Source organism: Taudactylus pleione, unplaced genomic scaffold, assembly GCF_031769625.1.
Source record: "Taudactylus pleione unplaced genomic scaffold, aTauple2 ptg000400l, whole genome shotgun sequence".
Taxonomy (NCBI): domain Eukaryota; kingdom Metazoa; phylum Chordata; class Amphibia; order Anura; family Myobatrachidae; genus Taudactylus; species Taudactylus pleione.
This window is the reverse complement of record NW_028284802.1, coordinates 1,208,302-1,222,561: the sequence shown is the minus strand read 5'-3', so window position 1 is coordinate 1,222,561 and position 14,260 is coordinate 1,208,302. Positions and strand designations below refer to the sequence as shown.

At 43.3% G+C, this 14,260-nt stretch overlaps 1 protein-coding gene across 1 annotated transcript in view; it reads left to right on the top strand.

Annotated features, from left to right (window-relative positions):
• Positions 1–14,260, top strand: part of TAPBP (TAP binding protein) — a 63,634-nt gene that overhangs the window by 27,013 nt on the left and 22,361 nt on the right. The window lies entirely within an intron of this gene.

Here is a 14,260-nt window from a genome sequence, read left to right as displayed (position 1 = left end):
TTATATTATATCATACAGGGAGTCTGACAAAGCGTGGGGTACAGAGGGAGTGTTACATTATATCATACAGGGAGTCTCACAAAGCGTGGGGTACACAGGGTCTATTATATTATATCATACAGGGAGTCTGACAAAGCGTGGGGTACAGAGGGAGTGTTACATTATAACATACAGAGAGTCTGACAAAGTGTGGGGTACACAGGCTCTATTATATTATATTATATCATACAGGGAGTCTGACAAAGCGTGGGGTACAGAGGGAGTGTTACATTATATCATACAGGGAGTCTGAGAAAGTGCGGGGTACACAGGGTCTATTACATTATATCATACAGGGAGTCTGACAAAGCGTAGGGTACACAGGGAGTGTTACATTATATCATACAGGGAGTCTGACAAAGCGTGGGGTACACAGGGTCTATTACATTATATCATACAGGGAGTCTGACAAAGCGTGGGGTACACAGGGTCTATTACATTATATCATACAGGGAGTCTGACAAAGCGTGGGGTACACAGGGTCTATTACATTATATCATACAGTGAGTCTGACAAAGCATGGGGTACAGAGGGAGTGTTACATTATATTATACGGGGGTCTGACAAAGTGTGGGGTACAGAGGGTCTATTACATAATCATACAGGGGGTCTGACAAAGCATGGGGTACAGAGGGAGTGTTACATTATATCATACAGGGAGTCTGACAAAGCGTGGGGTACAGAGGGAGTGTTACATTATATCATACAGGAAGTCTGACAAAGTGTGGGGTACAGAGGGAGTGTTACATTATATCATACAGGGGTCTGACAAATTGTGGGGTACAGAGGGAGTGTTACATTATATCATACAGGGAGTCTGACAAAGCGTGGGGTACAGAGGGAGTGTTACATTATATCATACAGGGAGTCTGACATAGTGTGGGGTACAGAAGGAGTGTTACATTATATCATAAAGGGAGTCTGACAAAGTGTCAGGTACAGAGGGAGTGTTACATTATATCATACAGGGAGTCTGACAAAGTGTGGGGTACAGAGTGAGTGTTACATTATATCATACAGGGAGTCTGACAAAGCGTGGGGTTACAGAGTGAGTGTTAAATTTTATCATACAGGGGGTCTGACAAAGCATGGGGTACAGAGTGAGTGTTACATTATATTATATGGGAGTCTGACAAAGCATGGGGTACAGAGGGAGTGTTACATTATATCATACAGAGAGTCTGACAAAGTGTGGGGTACACAGGGTCTATTATATTATATCATACAGGGAGTCTGACAAAGCGTGGGGTACAGAGGGAGTGTTACATTATATCATACAGGGAGTCTGACAAAGTGCGGGGTACACAGGGTCTATTACATTATATCATACAGGGAGTCTGACAAAGCGTGGGGTACACAGGGTCTATTACATTATATCATACAGGGAGTCTGACAAAGCGTGGGGTACACAGGGTCTATTATATTATATCATACAGGGAGTCTGACAAAGCGTGGGGTACACAGGGTCTATTATATTACATCATACAGGGAGTCTGACAAAGCGTGGGGTACAGAGGGAGTGTTACATTATATTATATGGGAGTCTGACAAAGCATGGGGTACAGAGGGAGTGTTACATTATATTATACAGGGGTCTGACAAAGTGTGGGGTACAGAGGGTCTATTACATTATCATACAGGGGTTCTGACAAAGCGTGGGGTACAGAGGGAGTGTTACATTATATCATACATGGAGTCTGACAAAGTGTGGGGTACAGAGGGAGTGTTACATTATATCATACAAGGGTCTGACAAATTGTGGGGTACAGAGGGAGTGTTACATTATATCATACAGGGAGTCTGACAAAGCGTGGGGTACAGAGGGAGTGTTACACTATATCATACAGGGAGTCTGACATGGTGTGGGGTACAGAGTGAGTGTTACATTATATCATACAGGGGGTCTGACAAAGCGTGGGGTACAGAGTGAGTGTTACATTATATCATACAGGGGGTCTGACAAAGCGTGGGGTACAGAGGGAGTGTTACATTATATTATACGGGGGTCTGACAAAGTGTAGGGTACAGAGTGAGTGTTACATTATATCACACAGGGGGTCTGACAAAGTGTGGGGTACAGAGTGAGTGTTACATTCTATCATACAGGGAGTCTGACAAAGTGTGGGGTACAGAGTGAGTGTTACAATATATCATACAGGGAGTCTGACAAAGCGTGGGGTTACAGAGTGAGTGTTACATTTTATCATACAGGGGTCTGACAAAGTGTGGGGTACAGAGGGAGTGTTACATTATATCATACAGGGAGTCTGACAAAGTGTGGGATACAGAGGGAGTGTTACATTATATCATACAGGGGGTCTGACAAAGCGTGGGGTACAGAGGGAGTGTTACATTATATCACATAGGGAGTCTGACAAAGTGTCAGGTACAGAGTGAGTGACAGACCCCCTGTATGATATAATGTAACACTCCCTCTGTACCTGACACTTTGACAGACCCCCTGTATGATATAATGTAACAAAGTGTCAGGTACAGAGGGAGTGTTACATTATATCATACAGGGAGTCTGACAAAGCGTGGGTTACACAGGGTCTATTATATTATATCATACAGGGAGTCTGACAAAGCGTGGGGTACAGAGGGAGTGTTACATTATATCATACAGAGAGTCTGACAAAGTGTGGGGTACACAGGGTCTATTATATTATATCATACAGGGAGTCTGACAAAGCGTGGGGTACAGAGGGAGTGTTACATTATATCATACAGGGAGTCTGACAAAGTGCGGGGTACACAGGGTCTATTACATTATATCATACAGGGAGTCTGACAAAGCGTGGGGTACAGAGGGAGTGTTACATTATATCATACAGGGAGTCTGACAAAGCGTGGGGTACACAGGGTCTATTACATTATATCATACAGGGAGTCTGACAAAGTGTGTGGTACACAGGGTCTATTACATTATATCATACAGGGAGTCTGACAAAGCGTGGGGTACACAGGGTCTATTATATTATATCATACAGGGAGTCTGACAAAGCGTGGGGTACAGAGGGAGTGTTACATTATATCATACAGGGAGTCTGACAAAGCGTGGGGTACACAGGGTCTATAATATTATATCATACAGGGAGTGTGACAAAGCGTGGGGTACAGAGGGAGTGTTACATTATATTATATGGGAGTCTGACAAAGCATGGGGTACAGAGGGAGTGTTACATTATATTACACGGGGGTCTGACAAAGTGTGGGGTACAGAGGGTCTATTACATTATCATACAGGGGGTCTGACAAAGCGTGGGGTACATAGGGAGTGTTACATTATATCATACAGGGGGTCTGACAAAGCGTGGGGTACAGAGGGAGTGTTACATTATATCATACAGGGAGTCTGACAAAGTGTCGGGTACAGAGTGTTACATTATATAATACAGGGGTCTGACAAATTGTGGGGTACAGAGGGAGTGTTACATTATATCATACAGGGAGTCTGACAAAGCGTGGGGTACAGAGGGAGTGTTACATTATATCATACAGGGAGTCTGACATAGTGTGGGGTACAGAAGGAGTGTTACATTTTATCATACAGGGAGTCTGACAAAGTGTCAGGTACAGAGGGAGTGTTACATTATATCATACAGGGGGTCTGACAAAGTGTCAGGTACAGAGGGAGTGTTACATTATATCATACAGGGAGTCTGACAAAGTGTGGGGTACAAAGGGAGTGTTACATTATATCATACACACAGACTGACAAAGCGTGGAGTACAGACGGAGTGTTACATTATATCACACAGGGAGTGTGACAAAGGGTCAGGTACAGAGGGAGTGTTACATTATATCATACAGGGGGTCTGACAAAGCGTGGGGTACAGAGTGAGTGTTACATTATATCATACAGGGGGTCTGACAAAGCATGGGGTACAGAGTGAGTGTTACATTTTATCATACAGGGAGTCTGACAAAGCGTGGGGTTACAGAGTGAGTGTTACATTTTATCATACAGGGAGTCTGACAAAGCGTGGGGTTACAGAGTGAGTGTTACATTTTATCATACAGGGAGTCTGACAAAGCGTGGGGTTACAGAGTGAGTGTTACATTTCATCATACAGGGGTCTGACAAAGCGCGGGGTACAGAGTGAGTGTTACATTATATCATACAGGGAGTCTGACAAAGTGTGGGGTACATAGGGAGTGTTACATTATATCATACAGGGAGTCTGACAAAGTGTGGGGTACAGAGGTAGTGTTACATTATATCATACAGGGAGTCTGACAAAGTGTGGGGTACAGAGGTAGTGTTACATTATATCATACAGGGGGTCTGACAAAGCGTGGGGTACAGAGGGAGTGTTACATTATATCATACAGGGGGTCTGACAAAGCGTGGGGTACAGAGGGAGTGTTACATTATATCACACAGGGAGTCTGACAAAGTGTCAGGTACAGAGTGAGTGTTACATTATATCATACAGGGGGTCTGACAAAGCGTGGGGTACAGAGTGAGTGTTACATTATATCATACAGCGAGTTCTGACATAGTGTGGGGTACAGAAGGAGTGTTACATTATATCATACAGGGGGTCTGACAAAGCATGGGGTACAGAGGGAGTGTTACATTATATCATACAGGGAGTCTGACAAAGCGTGGGGTACAGAGGGAGTGTTACATTATTTTATACGGGGGTCTGACAAAACGTGGGGTACAGAGTGAGTGTTACATTATATCATACAGGGGTCTGACAAAGCATGGGGTACAGAGGGAGTGTTACATTATATCACATAGGGAGTCTGACAAAGTGTCAGGTACAGAGTGAGTGACAGACCCCCTGTATGATATAATGTAACACTCCCTCTGTACCTGACACTTTGACAGACCCCCTGTATGATATAATGTAACAAAGTGTCAGATACAGAGGGAGTGTTACATTATATCATACAGGGAGTCTGACAAAGCGTGGGGTACACAGGGTCTATTATATTATATCATACAGGGAGTCTGACAAAGCTTGGGGTACACAGGGTCTATTATATTATATCATACAGGGAGTCTGACAAAGTGCGGGGTACACTGGGCCTATTACATTATATCATACAGGGAGTCTGACAAAGCTTGGGGTACAGAGGGAGTGTTACATTATATCATACAGGGAGTCTGACAAAGCGTGGGGTACACAGGGTCTATTACATTATATCATACAGGGAGTCTGACAAAGTGTGGGGTACACAGGGTCTATTACATTATATCATACAGGGAGTCTGACAAAGTGTGGGGTACACAAGGTCTATTATATTATATCATACAGGGAGTCTGACAAAGCGTGGGGTACAGAGGGAGTGTTACATTATATCATACAGGGAGTCTGACAAAGCGTGGGGTACACAGGGTCTATTATATTATATCATACAGGGAGTCTGACAAAGCGTGGGGTACAGAGGGAGTGTTACATTATATTATATGGGGGTCTCACAAAGCATGGGGTACAGAGGGAGTGTTACATTATATCACACAGGGAGTCTGACAAAGGGTCAGGTACAGAGGGAGTGCTACATTATATCATACAGGGGGTCTGACAAAGCGTGGGGTACAGAGTGAGTGTTACATTATATCATACAGGGGGTCTGACAAAGCGTGGGGTACAGTGGGAGAGTTACATTATATTATACGGGGGTCTGACAAAGTGTGGGGTACAGAGTGAGTGTTACATTATATCATACAGGGGGTCGGACAAAGCATGGGGTACAGAGTGAGTGTTACATTTTATCATACAGGGAGTCTGACAAAGCGTCGGGTTACAGAGTGAGTGTTACATTTTATCATACAGGGAGTCTGACAAAGCGTGGGGTTACAGAGTGAGTGTTACATTTTATCATACAGGGGTCTGACAAAGCGTGGGGTACAGAGTGAGTGTTACATTATATCATACAGGGAGTCTGACAAAGTGTTGGGTACAGAGGGAGTGTTACATTATATCATACAGGGAGTCTGACAAAGTGTGGGGTACAGAGGAAGTGTTACATTATATCATACAGGGAGTCTGACAAAGTGTGGGGTACAGAGGTAGTGTTACATTATATCATACAGGGGGTCTGACAAAGCGTGGGGTACAGAGGGAGTGTTACATTATATCATACAGGGGGTCTGACAAAGCATGGGGTACAGAGGGAGTGTTACATTATATCACACAGGGAGTCTGACAAAGTGTCAGGTACAGAGTGAGTGTTACATTATATCATACAGGGGGTCTGACAAAGCGTGGGGTACAGAGTGAGTGTTACATTATATCATACAGGGAGTCTGACACAGTGTGGGGTACAGAAGGAGTGTTACATTATATCATACAGGGGGTCTGACAAAGCATGGGCTACAGAGGGAGTGTTACATTATATCATACAGGGAGTCTGACAAAGTGCGGGGTACAGAGGGAGTGTTACATTATATCATACAGGGAGTCTGACAAAGCGTGGGGTACAGAGTGAGTGTTACATTATATCATACAGGGGGTCTGACAAAGCGTGGGGTACAGAGTGAGTGTTACATTATATCATACAGGCAGTCTGACAGAGCATGGGGTACAGAGGGAGTGTTACATTATATCATACAGGGAGTCTGACAAAGCATCGGGTACAGAGGGAGTGTTACATTATATCATACAGGGAGTCTGACAAAGCGTGGGGTACAGAGTGAGTGTTACATTATATCATACAGGGGGTCTGACAAAGCGTGGGGTACAGAGTGAGTGTTACATTATATTATATGGGGGTCTGACAAAGCGTGGGGTACAGAGGGAGTGTTACATTATTTTATACGGGGGTCTGACAAAACGTGGGGTACAGAGTGAGTGTTACACTATATCATACAGGGGGTCTGACAAAGCGTAAGGTATAGAGGGAGTGTTACATTATGTCCCACAGGGAGTTTGACAAAGCGTGGCGTACAGAGTGAGTGTTACATTATATCATACAGGGGGTCTGACAAAGTGTAGGGTACAGAGTGAGTGTTACATTATATCATACAGGGAGTCTGACAAAGCGTGGGGTACAGAGTGAGTGTTACATTATATCATACAGGGGGTTTGACAAAGCATGGGGTACAGAGGGAGTGTTACATTATATCATACAGGGAGTCTGACAAAGTGTGGGGTACAGAGTGAGTGTTACATTATATCATACAGGGAGTCTGACAAAGCGTGGGGTTACAGAGTGAGTGTTACATTTTATCATACAGGGGGTCTGACAAAGTGTGGGGTACAGAGGGAGTGTTACATTATATCATACAGGGAGTCTGACAAAGTGTGGGATACAGAGGGAGTGTTACATTATATCATACAGGGGGTCTGACAAAGCGTGGGGTACAGAGGGAGTGTTACATTATATCACATAGGGAGTCTGACAAAGTGTCAGGTACAGAGGGAGTGTTACATTATATCATACAGGGAGTCTGACAAAGCGTGGGGTACACAGGGTCTATTAAATTATATCATACAGGGAGTCTGACAAAGCGTGGGGTACAGAGGGAGTGTTACATTATATCAGACAGAGAGTCTGACAAAGTGTGGGGTACACAGGGTCTATTATATTATATCATACAGGGAGTCTGACAAAGCGTGGGGTACAGAGGGAGTGTTACATTATATCATACAGGGAGTCTGACAAAGTGCGGGGTACACAGGGTCTATTACATTATATCATACAGGGAGTCTGACAAAGCGTGGGGTACAGAGGGAGTGTTACATTATATCATACAGGGAGTCTGACAAAGTGTGGGGTACACAGGGTCTATTACATTATATCATACAGGGAGTCTGACAAAGCGTGGGGTACACAGGGTCTATTATACTATATCATACAGGGAGTCTGGCAAAGCGTGGGGTACAGAGGGAGTGTTACATTATATTATATGGGAGTCTGACAAAGCATGGGGTACGGAGGGAGTGTTACATTATATTATACGGGGGTCTGACAAAGTGTGGGGTACAGAGGGTCTATTACATTATCATACAGGGGGTCTGACAAAGCGTGGGGTACATAGGGAGTGTTACATTATATCATACAGGGGGTCTGACAAATCTTGGGGTACAGAGGGAGTGTTACATTATATCATACAGGGAGTCTGACAAAGTGTCGGGTACAGAGGGAGTGTTACATTATATCATACAGGGGTCTGACAAATTGTGGGGTACAGAGGGAGTGTTACATTATATCATACAGGGAGTCTGACAAAGCGTGGGGTACAGAGGGAGTGTTACATTATATCATACAGGGAGTCTGACATAGTGTGGGGTATAGAAGGAGTGTTACATTTTATCATACAGGGAGTCTGACAAAGTGTCAGGTACAGAGGGAGTGTTACATTATATCATACAGGGGGTCTGACAAAGTGTCAGGTACAGAGGGAGTGTTACATTATATCATACAGGGAGTCTGACAAAGCGTGGGGTACAGAGGGAGTGTTACATTATATCATACAGGGAGTCTGACAAAGTGTGGGGTACAAAGGGAGTGTTACATTATATCATACACACAGTTTGACAAAGCGTGGGGTACAGAGGGAGTGTTACATTATATCACACAGGGAGTCTGACAAAGGGTCAGGTACAGAGGGAGTGTTACATTATATCATACAGGGGGTCTGACAAAGCGTGGGGTACAGAGTGAGTGTTACATTATATCATACAGGGGGTCTGACAAAACGTGGGGTACAGAGGGAGTGTTACATTATATCATACAGGGGGTCTGACAAAGCGTGGGGTACAGAGTGAGTGTTACATTATATCATACAGGGTGTCTGACAAAGCATGGGGTACAGAGTGAGTGTTACATTTTATCATACAGGGAGCCTGACAAAGTGTGGGGTTACAGAGTGAGTGTTACATTTTATCATACAGGGAGTCTGACAAAGCGTGGCGTACAGAGTGAGTGTTACATTTTATCATACAGGGGTCTGACAAAGCATGGGGTACAGAGTGAGTGTTACATTATATCATACAGGGAGTCTGACAAAGCGTGGGGTACAGAGTGAGTGTTACATTATATCATACAGGGGTCTGACAAAGCATGGGGTACAGAGTGAGTGTTACATTATATCATACAGGGAGTCTGACAAAGCGTGGGGTACAGAGTGAGTGTTACATTATATCATACAGGGGTCTGACAAAGCGTGGGGTACAGAGTGAGTGTTACATTATATCATACGGGGAGTCTGACAAAGTGTGGGGTACAGAGGGAGTGTTACATTATATCATACAGGGAGTCTGACAAAGCGTGGGGTACAGAGGTACTGTTACATTATATTATACGGGGGTCTGACAAAGTGTGGGATACACAGGGGGCGGGATGTACTAACCATCGCATCCGTGATGCGGTACATCCCTCCTCTTTTCAGGAACAACCGCCGTTGATTACCAGGGTATGTACCCAGAAATGCGATGTACATCGCAAAGGACAGCTCTCCCGATGGACAGAAGGAAAGACACATCACATTTGGGGTGCGATGCACCCGCTGCTCTTCGCATGCATGCCGGCGTTGAATCAACATTAATATTTTACTGGGTTGTAAAAGACAGACATACATACCTACATACAAGACATACGTAAAAGACATACATAAGGGTAAGAGGGCCCTGCTCGCAAGCTTACAATCTATAGGGAAATATGTTTTGATACACAAGGATAGGGGCTACATATTGGAAATTTTTCCAGCCCGATTGCAGATGTCCTTGGTGGGCAGCATAATACAATCACACTGGCCTAGGGTTAGCAGGATGTTAAATTGAAGAAAGAGAAGATGTGAGAAGACAGTATTTATGCGCATACCCGCCCAGGGTCTGGTACATTATATCATACATGGGGACTGATAAAGCATGGGGTACACAGGATCTGATACATTATATCATACACACAGACTGATAAAGCATGGGGTACACAGGGTCTGGTACATTATATCATACTCACAGACTAATAAAGCATGCGATACACAGGGCCTTTTACATTATATCATACACACAGACTAATAAAGCATGGGGTGCACAGGGTCTGGTACATTATATCATACACACAGACTAATAAAGCGTGGGGTACAGAGGGCCTGGTACATTATATCATACTCACAGACTGATAAAGCATGGGGTACACAGGGTCTGATATATTATATCATACACACAGACTGATAAAGCATGGGGTACACAGGGTCTGGTACATTATATCATACACACAGACTAATAAAGCATGGGGTACACAGTAGGGGTGAGCGGATTCGGTTCTACTCGGTTCCGTTCGGATTTAAAAACCGAATCTTATTGGCTATCAGCTGTCACGAGTTTTGGATAGCCAATAAGATTCGGTTTTTAAATCCGAACGGAACCGAGTAGAACCGAACCTGCTCACCCCTAGTACACAGGGTCTGATACATTATATCATACACACAGACTGATAAAGCATGGGGTACACAGGGTCTGGTACATTATATCATACACACAGACTGATAAAGCATGGGGTACACAGGGTCTGGTACATTATATCATACACACAGACTGATAAAGCATGGGGTACACAGGGTCTGGTACATTATATCATAATCACAGACTGATAAAACGTGGGGTACACAGGGTCTGGTACATCATACACACAGACTGATAAAGCATGGGGTACACAGGGCCTGGTACATTATATCATACACACAGACTAATAAAGCATGCGATACACAGGGCCTTTTACATTATATCATACACACAGACTAATAAAGAGTGGGGTACACAGGGTCTGGTTCATTATATCATACACACAGACTAATAAAGCGTGGGGTACAGAGGGCCTGGTACATTATATCATACACACAGACTAATAAAGCATGGGGTACACAGGGTCTGGTACATTATATCATACACACAGACTAATAAAGCATGGGGTACACAGGGCCTGATACATTATATCATACACACAGACTGATAAAGCATGGGGTACACAGGGTCTGGTACATCATACACACAGACTGATAAAGCATGGGGTACACAGGGTCTGATACATTATATCATACACACAGACTAATAAAGCATGGGGTACACAGGGTCTGGTACATTGTATCATACTCACAGACTAATAAAGAATGGGGTACACAGGGTCTGGTACATTATATCATACACACAGAATAATAAAGCGTGGCGTACACAGGGTCTGGTACATTATATCATACACACAGACTAATAAAGCATGGGGTACACAGGGTCTGGTACATTATATCATACACACAGACTAATAAAGTGTGGCGTACACAGGGTCTGATACATTATATCATACTCACAGACTAATAAAACATGCGATACACAGGGTCTTTTACATTATATCATACACACAGACTAATAAAGCATGGGGTACACAGGGCCTGATACATTATATCATACACACAGACTGATAAAGCTTGGGGTACACAGGGTCTGGTACATCATACACACAGACTGATAAAGCATGGGGTACACAGGGTCTGATACATTATATCATACACACAGACTAATAAAGCATGGGGTACACAGGGTCTGGTACATTATATCATACTCACAGACTAATAAAGCATGGGGTACACAGGGTCTGGTACATTATATCATACACACAGACTAATAAAGCATGGGGTACACAGGGTCTGATACATTATATCATACACACAGACTGATAAAGCATGGGGTACACAGGGTCTGATACATTATATCATACACACAGACTAATAAAGCATGGCGTACACAGGGTCTGATACATTATATCATACACACAGACTGATAAAGCATGGGGTACACAGGGTCTGATACATTATATCATACACACAGACTGATAAAGCATGGGGTACACAGGGCCTGGTACATTATATCATACACACAGACTAATAAAGCATGGGGTACACAGGGTCTGGTACATTATATCATGCTCACAGACTAATAAAGCATGGGGTACACAGGGCCTTTTACATTATATCATACACACAGACTAATAAAGCATGGGGTACACAGGGTCTGGTACATTATATCATACACACAGACTGATAAAGCATGGGGTACACAGGGTCTGATACATTATATCATACACACAGACTGATAAAGCGTGGGGTACACAGGGCCTGGTACATTATATCATACACACAGACTAATAAAGCATGGGGTACACAGGGTCTGATACATTATATCATACACGAGGTCTGATAAAGCATGGGGTACACAGGGTCTGATACATTATATCATACTCACAGACTAATAAAACATGCGATACACAGGGTCTTTTACATTATATCATACACACAGACTAATAAAGCGTGGGGTACACAGGGTCGGGTACATTATATCATACTCACAGACTAATAAAACATGCGATACACAGGGTCTTTTACATTATATTATACACACAGACTAATAAAGCATGGGGTACACAGGGTCTGGTACATTATATCATACACACAGACTAACAAAGCATGGGGTACACAGGGTCTGATACATTATATCATACACACAGACTAATAAAGCTTGGGGTACACAGGGTCTTTTACATTATATCATACACACAGACTAATAAAGCATGGGGTACACAGGGCCTGATACATTATATCATACACACAGACTGATAAAACATGCGATACACAGGGTCTTTTACATTATATCATACACACAGACTGATAAAGCATGGGGTACACAGGGTCTGATACATTATATCATACACACAGACTGATAAAGCCTGGGGTACACAGGGTCTGGTACATTATATCATAATCACAGAATGATAAAACGTGGGGTACACAGGGTCTGGTACATTATATCATACAAGAGGACTGATAAAGCATGGGGTACACAGGGCCTGGTACATAATATCATACACAGAGACTGATAAAGCGTGGGGTACACAGGGTCTGGTACATTATATCATACTCACAGACTGATAAAGCGTGGGGTACACAGGGTCTTTTACATTATATCATACACACAGACTAATAAAGCGTGGGGTACACAGGGCCTGGTACATTATATCATACTCACAGACTGATAAAGCATTGGGTACACAGGGTCTGATACATTATATCATACACACAAACTAATAAAGCGTGGGGTACACAGGGTCGTATACATTATATCATACACACAGACTAATAAAGCATGGGGTACACAGGGTCTGGTACATTATATCATACACACAGACTGCTAAAGCGTGTGGTACACAGGGCCAGGTACATAATATCATACACACAGACTGATAAAGCGTGGGGTACACAGGGTCTGGTACATTATATCATACACACAGACTAATAAAGCATGGGGTACAGAGGGCCTGGTACATTATATCATACTCACAGACTGATAAAGCATGGGGTACACAGGGTCTGATACATTATATCATACACACAGACTGATAAAGCATGGGGTACACAGGGTCTGGTACATTATATCATACACACAGACTAATAAAGCATGGGGTACACAGTAGGGGTGAGCGGATTCGGTTCTACTCGGTTCCGTTCGGATTTAAAAACCGAATCTTATTGGCTATCAGCTGTCACGAGTTTTGGATAGCCAATAAGATTCGGTTTTTAAATCCGAACGGAACCGAGTAGAACCGAACCTGCTCACCCCTAGTACACAGGGTCTGATACATTATATCATACACACAGACTGATAAAGCATGGGGTACACAGGGTCTGGTACATTATATCATACACACAGACTGATAAAGCATGGGGTACACAGGGTCTGGTACATTATTTCATACACACAGACTGATAAAGCATGGGGTACACAGGGTCTGGTACATTATATCATAATCACAGACTGATAAAACGTGGGGTACACAGGGTCTGGTACATCATACACACAGACTAATAAAGAGTGGGGTACACAGGGTCTGGTTCATTATATCATACACACAGACTAATAAAGCGTGGGGTACAGAGGGCCTGGTACATTATATCATACACACAGACTAATAAAGCATGGGGTACACAGGGTCTGGTACATTATATCATACACACAGACTAATAAAGCATGGGGTACACAGGGCCTGATACATTATATCATACACACAGACTGATAAAGCATGGGGTACACAGGGTCTGGTACATCATACACACAGACTGATAAAGCATGGGGTACACAGGGTCTGATACATTATATCATACACACAGACTAATAAAGCATGGGGTACACAGGGTCTGGTACATTGTATCATACTCACAGACTAATAAAGAATGGGGTACACAGGGTCTGGTACATTATATCATACACACAGAATA